Below are 12,551 nucleotides of genomic sequence, written 5' to 3' on the forward strand. Positions count from 1 at the left end.
TTTGGTTCTACAATGTTAGGAAAAACCTAGAAACTATAGTAGCCGAGAAATCAAAGAGTCATGGAATAATGTGTTACACTGCAATGAACTCACATGTTAATGTGGGAAGGCATTTTTTTGTGGCTACCAAAAGGGAGTTTTAGAACCCTAAAAACAGAACTTAGGAGAGTGTTAGAAGGCTGGAAGGAGTGCTCAAGGATGGAGATCAAATGGGAGATCAATTATGGTGTAAGGAAGGATTCTAAGAGTACTTTTGGAGCCAGAATTCCAGGTGAGGGAGCTGCCATTTCCTATTTTAGTGATATTATATGCAATTGCTTATATATGGGTGCATGAAAGCTTTCTCTTGAATCAAATTCTTGTATCGTTTAACTTCTTGATGTTTATCGTATATGGTTTTAGAGAGAGTATGTGTGTGCTTGTGGATTCCGTTGTATTGAGTTCTCTTTATGACCCAATCATTGCTATGATTATCATGATTCTTCTTTTTGGATTTTGTGACTCAATCATTGCTATGATTATCATGATTCTTCTTTTTGGCTTGACAAGATGTTTATAGTTTTTCTTTTAAATACGACACACTTAATATTATTTTTACTATTATTATTATTATTTTTTATTTTACCATTATTATTATTATCCTTATTATTATTATTTTATTATTATTATTATTATTACTATTATTATTATTATTCTTATTTTAATTTACTATTGTTATTATTATTATTATTATTTTATTATAATTATAATTATAATAATAATTATTGTTATTATTGCTATTATTATTATTATTATTATTTTATTTTACTATTATTATTATTATTATTATTACAATTACTGTAAGGCCCTATTCTTTTTGTACCCCTTTAACAAAAAGGGCTGCCCCAAATCCGATGGGCCAAGGAGTTGGCCCAAAGGATAAAGCTGATCCCAAGTTGCCCTAATGCTTCCACTCTCATTCATTCACAGATTTGCAGCCGTCTCTCTCAACTGTACCATTAGAGCTCTGCTAGGGTTTGCTTTCTCGTCTCGAACCAGTCCGCTCAAAGCTCAAGTAGTGCTTTTTGCTCCATGTAAGTGATTCTAAATCTACTACCTTTACTCCCTAAAGCTCTTTTTCGTATTCCTCCGTTTAGGGTTCGATAATAATCTCGTTTTCCTACCGTTCCGCTGTTCCACAAGTTTCCCAGTCTACCTCTCGAGTTGCTGTGCTTCGTGGTGAGAGCTTGGGTGAGAGCTTCTCGCCTGAGCGAGACCCTTCAGCCTGAGTGAGGGGCTGGGCGAGGTAGTGCACTGTTTAGGTGTGATTGTTATGATGAGAAATATATTATGAATTGCTATGTATGAATGACATGATTCATGAATGCTGAATGATGGATGTGGTATGAACTTGGCATGTGAACTAAATGAGATGGTTAGTGTTAAAGTAACATGGTGTTGGCATGATTTGAAATCCCATAACTATGGTTGGAGAGAAATGGTTGGGTATGGAACCACTGAGAAAGAACTGAAGAAGGGTGAATTATCAAGTGATGGTAGGTGATGTATATATAAATGTGCAATAATCTTTATCGATTGATCTGGTATGCTTGGTCCGTGTCAGTGCGTAATTCCTTGGAAATCCCTAAGTGTGATTTCCGGGTCGTGCTCCAATGGTTGGGACGAAATTCCATGGCCCCTGTTAGTGGGTGTCCATGGTGGTGCCCCATCTGTATAACTAGGTAAGGATTCAAGGTAAGGTTGCATCCTGACAATCTAAGAAGTCAGTTAGTCTCACCTAGAGCGGACTGACCCCTGTGGTGAGAGTAGTAGGAGGCCTGAAATTCATTAAGGGCTAACCTTGTGGTGAGGGAAATTGATTCATCGTAACACTTGTAACACATAGCTCGGGGGTGAGCAAAGGTATCCACCACAAGTGCAAGCATCCGCTGAATCCGACCAGGTTATATGTATCCGGATGAGTCGAGTCGTGTCATAGTGTATTGTTTGGAAAGTCATAACATGTTTAGTTGATGTGTGTATATGGGATTGTGAATATATATATTTGATGGTATGGATGAAATCTTTTGTGTTCTAGCTTACCCTACTTTCATTGTTTTGTGTTCGGCTGTGTGGTACTCCCTTTTGCGATGATCATCAACTTGTTGGTGTGAGCAGATGCGAGGAACACCCGTGGGCAACAGGGAGGTGATAGTTCCGTTGCATAGTCTGCGTAGGCTGGACCTTATCTCTTAATGGGCTTTTCTTTAGGGCTATGGCCTATGTATTTCTCTATGTTTTATTACTATACTTCGTTTGTTAGACTTTTCAACTATTTTTGTTGGCATCGTGGTGTGCCTAGTTTTGTAGGGGTGGCGTTAAGGACCCCAGGACTACGTTGTTATACTATTTATGAGTGACGTTTCTTTTAATTACGCTTATTAATTAAATGGGACGTTACAATTACTCTATTTTTATTTTTATGTTATTATTATTATTATTTTATTTTATTTTATATTATAATTATATTTATTAGTATTATTATTTTATTTTATTACATTGTCTTTATTATCATTGTTTTATTTTCTTGATGATTTTATTATCATTATTATTGTTTTAATATTATTATTTTATTTTATTACTATTATTATTATTATTATTTTATTAATATTATTGTTGTCTTATTTTATTTTAATTATTATTTTTATTTTTAAAATTTCATTTTATTATTATTATTATTATTATGATTATTATTATTATTATTATTATTATTATTATTATTTATATTATTATTATTATTATTTTTATTACTATTACTTTATTCTCATTTTATTTTGTTTTATAATTATCTTTATTATCATTATTATTATTTTATTTATTTTATTTTATTATTATTTTATTATTATTTTTATTATTATCATTGTTTTTCTTTATTGACTATTTTATTATCATTATTATTGTTTTACTATTATTTTTTATTTTATCATTATTATTATTATTATTTAAAATTTCCTTTTATTATTATAATAATAATAATAATAATAATTATTTATATTATTATTATTTATATTTTTTTATATTTTGTTACTATTTTGTTATTATTTTTATTATTATCATTATTTTATTTTATTTATGATTTTATTATCATTGTTTTAATTTATTTTTATTATTTTATTATGGTTATTTTGTCTTATTATTTTATTTTATTAGTATTATTGTTTTACTATTATTGTTTCATTTTATTTTATTATTATTTTTTTATATGTATTGTTTCGTTTTATTATTATTATTATTATTATTATTATTATTATTATCGTTATTGTTATTATTGTTGTTTTTTATTATTATCATTATTACTATTTTATTGCTCGTGCGATATTTTGGGGCAATGGTTATGTGTTCTTCCTGGTTTGTATATTGTTTGGTTGTGCAAGATTGTGTGTTGGGTATGACAATTTGTTTTGATAGTTTTATGTGGATTTATTGTGATTCTCCGAGATGTATAAAAGTAAGAATATGGGTGTTTGATGTATGACCATGTGATATTATGTAGTTGAGTTAAACTTAATCATATGAAAGTGTATTTACTTGTCATGGATGCATGTTTTTCGTGCACTGAGTCTCTTGTGTAAATAGGTTCATTAGAACCTATTCTAGAGTGCCAAATACTAGTAAATTACCAGTTACTGGTGTAGCGTCTGACGGAACGGTGTAAAGCGCCAGGAGATAGGTCACAAAGTGAGGTCTAGAGTAAAATCCGAGAGTTGGCACTTGGCGACGGAAGTGGTTCCGCCAAGCAGTGTGTTGTAGAAATGGGCTTAGATCAAAATCTAGTGGGTTGGCGACAAGTGTTCTGCCAAGTTGGTGGAGCTTGGTGGAGACATGGAGCTCCAAATGTAGCGAAAATGATGGAGAAAGCATGGAAGAATGGAAGGCAAGTTTGTAGGCTCTTGCTTGCAATGGATAGGTGAAAGGAATGAATGATTTAGAGGTGGTTCTAGCCTAGGAAGGGGGTTAGAGGTAAAAAGAGTAAGCTCTCTAAAAGATAACTCTCAAGTGGCAATAGTAAGGAGTGTTCTCAACTCAAAGTGTCTATTGCACAAAAATTCAAGAGTGTCTACAAATGAGTGAAATTTTGGCTTTTATATGAAGCCATTTACACATGAGAAAGGAGAGCCCTTGGATGGAGTGGGCCTTGATCTTGGCCCTTAGATCAAGCTTGGAGAAGGAGGCTTGATCTTGGCCATTGGATGATGCCTTAGAAAAGGAGGAAGCATTCCTAACCCTTGGATGCTTTGGAACCATGAGGTGTAGGAAGAAGTGTTGACTTCCACTTAGTCCACCTTGGCTCTTTTGATAGCTCATGGCCAAATCTCCTATTGGACTTAGTCAAGCCCAATTTTATCAATTCAACTACACATTGTTTGGCTTATTATTCTAGAAAACAAGGCCTAAACAATGGGCCAATCTTATTATTATTCTATTGCTCTTTGAGACACCTCTTCAAATCTTCACATCTTCTTTGGCCCATGTGAAGAGTATGAGAAGCCCAATTGGATCTTTTTGAGCATGCTCCTTGTTATTGGGCCTCTTGATGGGCTTGGGCTTGAAGGTGCATGTGGGCCATGTATTGGGCCTTGAGCATGATTTGGGCCTAGGCGTTAAATTTAAAATTTAAAATTAAAATTTAATTTATATTTTATTAAGTTAAATTTAATTAAAATTAGAAGTAATAGTATATTTTATTATGTCAAATTTAATTATAATTATAATTATAATTAAAATTTAATTTAATTTATATTTTATTTTTATAATTTTATATTAAAAAATTTATAAAATACATATTTTTTTAAATATTTGCGGTATCGGGTATCCATGGGTACCCGCGGGTTTTAAAAATATCCGCGGGTATTTTTTAAGCGGATACCCGGCGGGTAAACGGGCGGGTAACGGGCGGATTTTTTTTTTGCGGGTCGGGTTGTGGGTAGGCACTATCCGTGCCCGACCCGCCCGTTGCCATCCCTAGCGTTGACCCAAGCTATAAGCCTTGTTGGGATCACATCACAGGTGGTCTAGAATGCGAGTTAAGCTAGCGACGTGGATGTTGTGCTTGGTGGTTTTCGATGTAGTATTGTATTATGCGAGGGATTCTACACAACTTTGGATGGAGGTCTTGATGTGATGCTTTGTTGGGGGCCTAGTTACGAGTGTAACTTGTATTGGGGTAATGCGTGGCCACTCAAGGTTGTAGCCTGTTTGTTTTGGAAGTCTAGTGGAGTGTGCAAGATCGTGGCTCGTACGACAGGGTTCTTGAAGATTTCCCTCTTTAATGTAATTGATTGAGTTTAATAGTCTCGGGACATGATGAAGGATTGACCCCAACCAAGGATGGAGGCACATGCTTAAGAAGACTAAGCATGTTTAGAATGGAAGTTCACTAATCCTTCATCCCTTTCATTTGTGTTTGTTATTTTTGATTCCCAAAGTTGACTTAGTTGAATCAACTTTAGTTGACTTGTTGACCTTTGACTAGGTTTGACTTGTTGACTATAGTTGACTTGACTTAAGCCAACATGCTAATCTATGTTTATTTGCTTTGTAGGTTAATTAGGAGTAAGAAAGCAATGCTAGGTGGCGCATGGTGATTGGGGAGCATAAATGATGTGGAGAAGAGAGTAAAGCAAAGGCATAAAGCATAAAGAAAAAGCCATAAAGCAAGTGTACCTATGTACCTTTGGTCTCCTTTGTTTTTAGCACACTTTGGCCACTTTTTGGAAACATATGAGACACATTCTTTGTCTCCTTTTGTGCTAGAACGAAATTAGCCTTGCACACACCATAGTTAGCTATTTTGTCTCTCATTTTTGTAACCTTATTTGACCTAGTTTCTAGAAGCTAGGGTTGGGTTTTTGTAGAGACATCCTTAGGTATCTTTTATTTTCTTAGAGACCCCTAAACTCTTCTATATAAGGGGTGCTCTTAGACATGTAAAAGGGTTGAACATTTTGAAGTAAAAACACTCTTGTGTCTCAACCATTTGTGAGAGTTTCCTCCCTAGGGAGTGAATACTTTTAAGCCTTATCTTGCATAGCAAGTGGCGGCACACATCCACTCATCTTCAAGGTTGCCATGGCTTCTAGCCTAGCCTTGTAGTGGCGTGCTTCTCACATTTTTACCATTCCTTTCCTTTTCATTTTATGTTTTCTTCTTCCTTTAATTTGTTCTTGGTTTGTATGGTTTATGTGCTTTCCATTTCCTATTTGTTTTGAATCAATCCATCATCTTCTTCTCTTGAGCTTTGTTAAAGGAACCTTCACATCTTGATAGCTTGCTATCTTAATGTCCAGTGGGGATTTCACTTAGCTTTCTTAATCAACTCACACCATATTCAATAATCATAAAAAGGAACAAGATAATCCTTCATTAGGACAACTATGGACTACGGTTCGTTTTGGAGAACTCCACTTGGTGTCGTGTATTTTGGCCGTGACAAGTTATTCCCATGTGTGGACTATTAGGTGGTGGCCTGTAGTCGGAGGTACGAGTAAACACTCGTGCAACAAAGATCAATCAGTGTACTCATCAAAGGGTGTAGAATCAAGAGGCGTCCAGAGGAAGATATGAAAGTTTGGGTCCGAGATTTGAGTGTAGTAGAAGTGTTAAGGATTTTTAATTGTTATTATAATGTACCTTGTATGCGTTTTTATTTTGAGTTCACCCTATCTGTGTGTGTTTGGCGATGATCATGTAACTTGTTACATGGGAGCAGATGTAGATGCAGGTGAGCATGTGGATACTTAGAGCCGGAGTGGGTTAGCATGGGAATTTTTACATAGAATTAGTTTATGGATTTTATGGATTATTTTTGTAATAAGTGACTTGTTTTTAATAATTTTGGAATGTGGTAGATGTTGTACAAATTTATGGATTTTGGAACTTTGACGCTTGTAATAAAGTTTAAACTTTCCCACGTTTTGGGAAAATATTTCAATAATAAATGCAGTTTATTATTATTTGTATTATTTTAATTTTAATTAAATAATATCCGGCTGGGATGTTGATGTTACAATTAGATACCCATAAATATGATATCAATAATTATCATGAAGTTAAAGCAATAATAGAATACAAGAGTGATGGAAAAGAATTATATTGATTAATGGAATACATAGAGAATTAAGAATACATTACACCCAACCCCCGTGAATGAGGGAGTTAGCTACTCCTAGGCATACTGAATACTAGACTGATGTTGAAATTGAATGCTTTCATCCTTCAGAATACCCTTTTACCTTCAAATGTAAAGATATCAAGTTTCTTTCTCTCCAAGTGTGTGTTTGTCCTATGTCAGACCCTTAATTTATGGACTTTCATGGACTTGATTTTGTACTTGAATAAATTGTAATAAATAATCCTTGAGATATTTCCTTTAATATTTGAAAATTCCTTAACTTTGATATACTCAGTCAAGTCTTATCATTTAGAATTTGAATTACTAACTTTGTGGATATATATAATTGTTAATAATCTTTGACTATCACTCTCAAGTGTATGATGCATCGCATCCTCACTTTGCTTATGTAACCTACTACTACCATATGAATAAGAACTCATCTCGTAAAACCACCTTTGAAAACACACAATTTTCTAAAAAAAAAAATTCAGAAAGAATTTGATGAGAAATTTCTAAAGAGGAAATATAATGAAAGTATTATAAACACTACTACAAATTCTCATATTACATGGGAATTTTCTTGCAAATTTGTTAAAAAAATTTGCAAGAAAAAGCTTTTTCCTGTTATTTTTTCTAAGAATTTTAATTGGCAGGTAATTCCTTCGTATGTAATTATTTCCTACAAAATTATAAAATTTGCAAGTATTTCTTACAAAATTTGTTGCAAAAAGTGTTTTATACAAAATATTTTGCAAAAAAATTGGCAGCAATTTCCTGCAAATCTTTTTTTCATAACAAAATTTATAAGTATTTCCTAAAAAAAAAATTCAAAACAAAATTGGCAGGAAATGTGAGTTTTTTTAGTAATGAAAGATGCTCCCATGAAAGGGAGATGGGTTGTAAGACCTACGAAAAATAATTATATTTTTCAAGAGTGGTAATTTGACGTGAGGAGTATTATTTAAATAAGTAAATAAATAATTTTGCAAAAATGGAGTATAGTATAATTGGTTAGAACCTTAGTATTTTTTGGAAATGTTCATGTGTGCAATTGGAGTGATTTATATTCTATAATTTTTTTATAATTTATTTTGAATTGTTCAATCGTGTAAATATAATTTGTAATGTTTGTTGTGCGTGTAGTTGATAAGATGATGAAGGTCCTTGCACAGATTGGAAAAGGAGAAGCTTCATTGATGCAGCAGAAATGGAATGGAAGCAAGGTTGAAGACCCTTGAGCAATGGAATGGCTTGGTGAAGTAGAAGTCTAGGAAGGATGATTTATCCTAGAGGAAGGAGGCTAAAGGAGATCTAAGGAGATTCCTAGCTAGCGTGACTCTCAATGCAAAAGTTTGGAATGATCTAACAATAGCCCTTTACCATTGAATTCAAGAGTAACCTTTACAATGGTGCATGGAAACTTATTTTATAGCCTAAGGAAGGAGATGAATTCGGCTAGCCATGCTAATTAACATGTGATTAAGCATATGTGAGAACATATAGAAACAACACCCAAAAATATTAAGCACGAATTCAAATATGTTTCAATGCAAGAACGAAAACCCCAACATAAAGCATATCCACAATTCGTATTCAACAACAAACCACCGATTAAAATGATGAAGAGCAACATAAACAATGAAAAACATGCACAAAATCTCAAGATTTCATTACATTCTCATCAAAGAATCAATACTCAAAATTAGTTCTCCATGGGACTCGAGTTATACCACAAACCAGAATGAAAACGCATAAAAAAAGGGAAAATTGAATTACAGTGTAAATTATAAAACCACAATGTGAAACCCTAACATGGGTGTTGTCCAAAATGCACCAAATCATCAAAATAGAGTGGCTGCCATCAATTGCTCTTCAAATGATGTAGGATTATCTTGTTCATTTTAGAAAATTAACAAATATGGTGATAATTGATTAAGAAAACCGAGGAAATCCCCACTGGACATTAAGATAGCAAGCTATCTAGATGTGAAGGTTCCTTTCCAAGATTTTAGAGAAGAGAAGAATGGATTGATTCAAAACAAATAAGAGTGGAAAACAGATAAAAAAAGTAAAACCCAAGTCACATACACAAAGGAAGAAGAAAGCATAAAATGGAAAGGAAAGGAATGATAAAAATGTAAGAAGCACACCAGTACAAGGCTAGGTTAGAAGAAACCATGGCAACTTTGAAGATAAGGCTTAAAATAACTCCACTCCCTAAGGAGGAAGACTCTCACATTGGTTGAAACACAAAGTGTATAAATTATCCAAAATGTTGAACCCTTGTTTAGGGGCCTCTTAGCAAAAAGAAATAAGCTAAAAAGGATTACAATGCAAATAACAAAACCTAGAGTTTAGAAAGTAGGTCAACAAAGGAGCACATGGACACATTCTAGAAGCCTTCTTGGCCAAGGCAAAGTGGATGCTCCTTCTAGATGTTTCTAGACTTCTTGGAGGCCAAGGCATGTGGTCATCCTTTCTAGATGTTTCTAGAAAGCTTTGCTCATTCTCTTTCCTCCACATGCGCTTTTCAAAAGCCATCTAAATGGGCCACTTGTCCTTCCTTATCCCACCTCTTAATGAACCTACAAAACAAGTTATTTTTGAATTAACATGTTGGCTTTTTGTTAAGCTAATCCTATGAGTCAACAACTCAACCCAAAGTCAAGGTCAACAAGTCAACTTAAAAATAGTTAACCAAGCCAACTTAATGGAATTTAAAATAAAGAAGATAAAAGCAAAGGAAGGGATCAAGGAACTCCCTTTCTTCTAAGCATGTGCCATGGGCCATCATCCTTGGTAGGGATGAATACTTTATCATCAAAGCTCTCCAAAAAACGTAAAAGAGATGAAAAACGAAAATGAGGGTTCTCCCCCTCAAACCAACTTAATGGAATTTTAAACTGAAGGAAATAAAAGCAAAGGAAGGGATCAAGGAACTCCATTTCTTCTAAACATGTGCCATGGGCCATCATCCTTGGTAGGGATCAATCCTTTGTCATCAAAGCTCTACAAAAAACGTAAAAGAGATGAAAAACGAAAATGAGGGTTCTCCCGCTAAAAACCTGAACCCCCAACACTAGAGATGCACAAATTTACAAAAATGGCATTATGGGGTGCATAATTACAAAAATTCCACTATGGGCTGAAAATGTTGGTGAAACACTAAAATGACGTGGAAATGACATGGACAGACATGGCAATGATTAGGGTCCAAGCTCCAAATCTGCTTCACACAACATACCTAAAAATAATTACAAACAAAAATTAGACCAAATAATCCCAAATTAATAAAAATTTAGAATAATGGTCAAATAAAGCCCAATGGATGAAAATGCACTAAAGATAATTAAGCACCAAACATCCGTCATGATAAACACAGAAAGGCAATGAAATGAGTGAAAATAATGACTCATCAAAAGAACCCACGCTTACCTTTTTACATTTTTTAGCATTCTTGCACAACATCTAACGTCCAGGTAGGGTAATAGATGACTTGAGGCTTCTTATCAATCTTTTGTGCTAAGACAGTTCCCAAGGCATAATTTCATGCATTGCACATGAGCTCAAATGGGGTTGTCCAATCCGGCACCTGAATGATAAGAGTGGTGGTTAGGGCCTTCTTGAGGAAATTAAAAGCCTTCTTGCATCCTTCATCAAAGATGAAGTCAACACCCTTTATCAAGGATGAAGTCAACATCCCTTTGCAACAGCTTGGACAATGGGAGGGTTGTCTTGCTAAAGTCCTGGATAAAGCACATGTAAAACCCAACATGGCTAGGAAAAGAATTAACCTCTCGCATAGAAGAGGGTAAGGCAATTGTGAAATAACAAAAATCTTGGTTGGGTCTACTTCTATGCCCTTACTTGAAATGATGTACCTCAAAACTATACCATGTTCTACCATGAAATGGCACTTCTCAAAATTTTGAACAAGGTTAGTTTGGATGCACCTATTCAGAACTCTCTCCAGGCTATCTAAACATACATCAAAAGAGGATCCATACATAGTAAAATCATCCATAAACACATTTGTGCAGTTTTCAAGAGAATCACTGAATATGCTAAACATGAACCATTGGAATGTGCCAGGGGCATTGCATAGGTAAAAAGGCATCCTCCTATAGGGAAAAGTGCCAAAGGGGTAGGTGAATGTGGTTTTTTCCTGATCCTTAAGAGCAATATGGATTTAAAAATAACCAAAAAAACTATTAAGAAAATAGTAATGAGATTTACCTACCAAGAGCTTAAGCATCTGGTCAGTGAATGGTAGGGAGAAGTGGTCTTTCTTGGTTGCTTGAGGGAGCCTCACATAGTCAATGCAAACTTTGTAGCTGTTTTGCACCCTGGTTGGGATAAACTTGTCCCTCTCATTCTTGACTATAGTGAGTCATGTCTTTTTTGGCACAACATGGATGAGACTGACCCATTGATTATCTGAAATAGGTTAGATGATCCCAACTTGTAGAAGTTTGGTCACCTTCTTCTTTACAACATCTAGAATGATAGGATTGAGTCACCTCGTGGTTGTCTCACTGGCTTTGCCCCATCCTCTAATAATATTTTTTGCATGCACGTAGATGGGCTAATACCAGGAATGTCAACCATTGTTATCCCAATTGCCTTCTTGTGCAACAACCTCTGCTCTTGTTCAATAGTGAGGGAGATAAGATGATCACAAGTAGTCCCTCTTCATTCTCCAAATAGACATACTTAAGTTTGTCTGGTAGAGATTTTAACTTTGGAGTGTTGGGTGTTGGTTGAATAGCAGGAACCTAAAGGGAGTGGGAAAATGGTTTGATAGCTTGTACCTCAACATGAAAATCATATGCGTATGCACTTCCTACAACATGTTAGTGCATTTTGACCATGTAACATCAAAATCAATTCGTACAACACCAACAGAGGCAAACTCAGAATCAACATCATAATCAGAATCATAATAAGAATTAGAATTAGAATCAACACCAATGCATGCAAATTCAGACAATTCAGACATAGATGAATATTTCATTGCATGCAAAGGATGGAAATCAGAAACAAGTCCATCAACAACATCATCAATGATAAAAATATGGAAAACAGAATTGTCCTCAAAGGGATGTTTTATGGCATCCATAATATTAAAACACACCATAATATCACCAAACTCCGTAGACAAAGTCCCTGCATGAACATCAATCTTGGTTCGTGCGGTCTTTAAAAATGGTCTATCTAAAATGATTGGTGCAGAACCATGTGGAACTCTGATGAGATGTCTCGAGCCAAGGGACCTAGAACAAGAGCCATGGCTAGGAGAATACAAGAGGAATGGGCCTTAAATGCGCATGCAAGGCCCAAGATGAACTTCACATGGGCCAAGGAAGATGTGAAGATCTAGCCTATGACATTTTGCTTG

The sequence above is a fragment of the Vigna unguiculata genome, chromosome 2 (genome assembly GCF_004118075.2).
Source record: "Vigna unguiculata cultivar IT97K-499-35 chromosome 2, ASM411807v1, whole genome shotgun sequence".
NCBI lineage: Eukaryota > Viridiplantae > Streptophyta > Magnoliopsida > Fabales > Fabaceae > Vigna > Vigna unguiculata.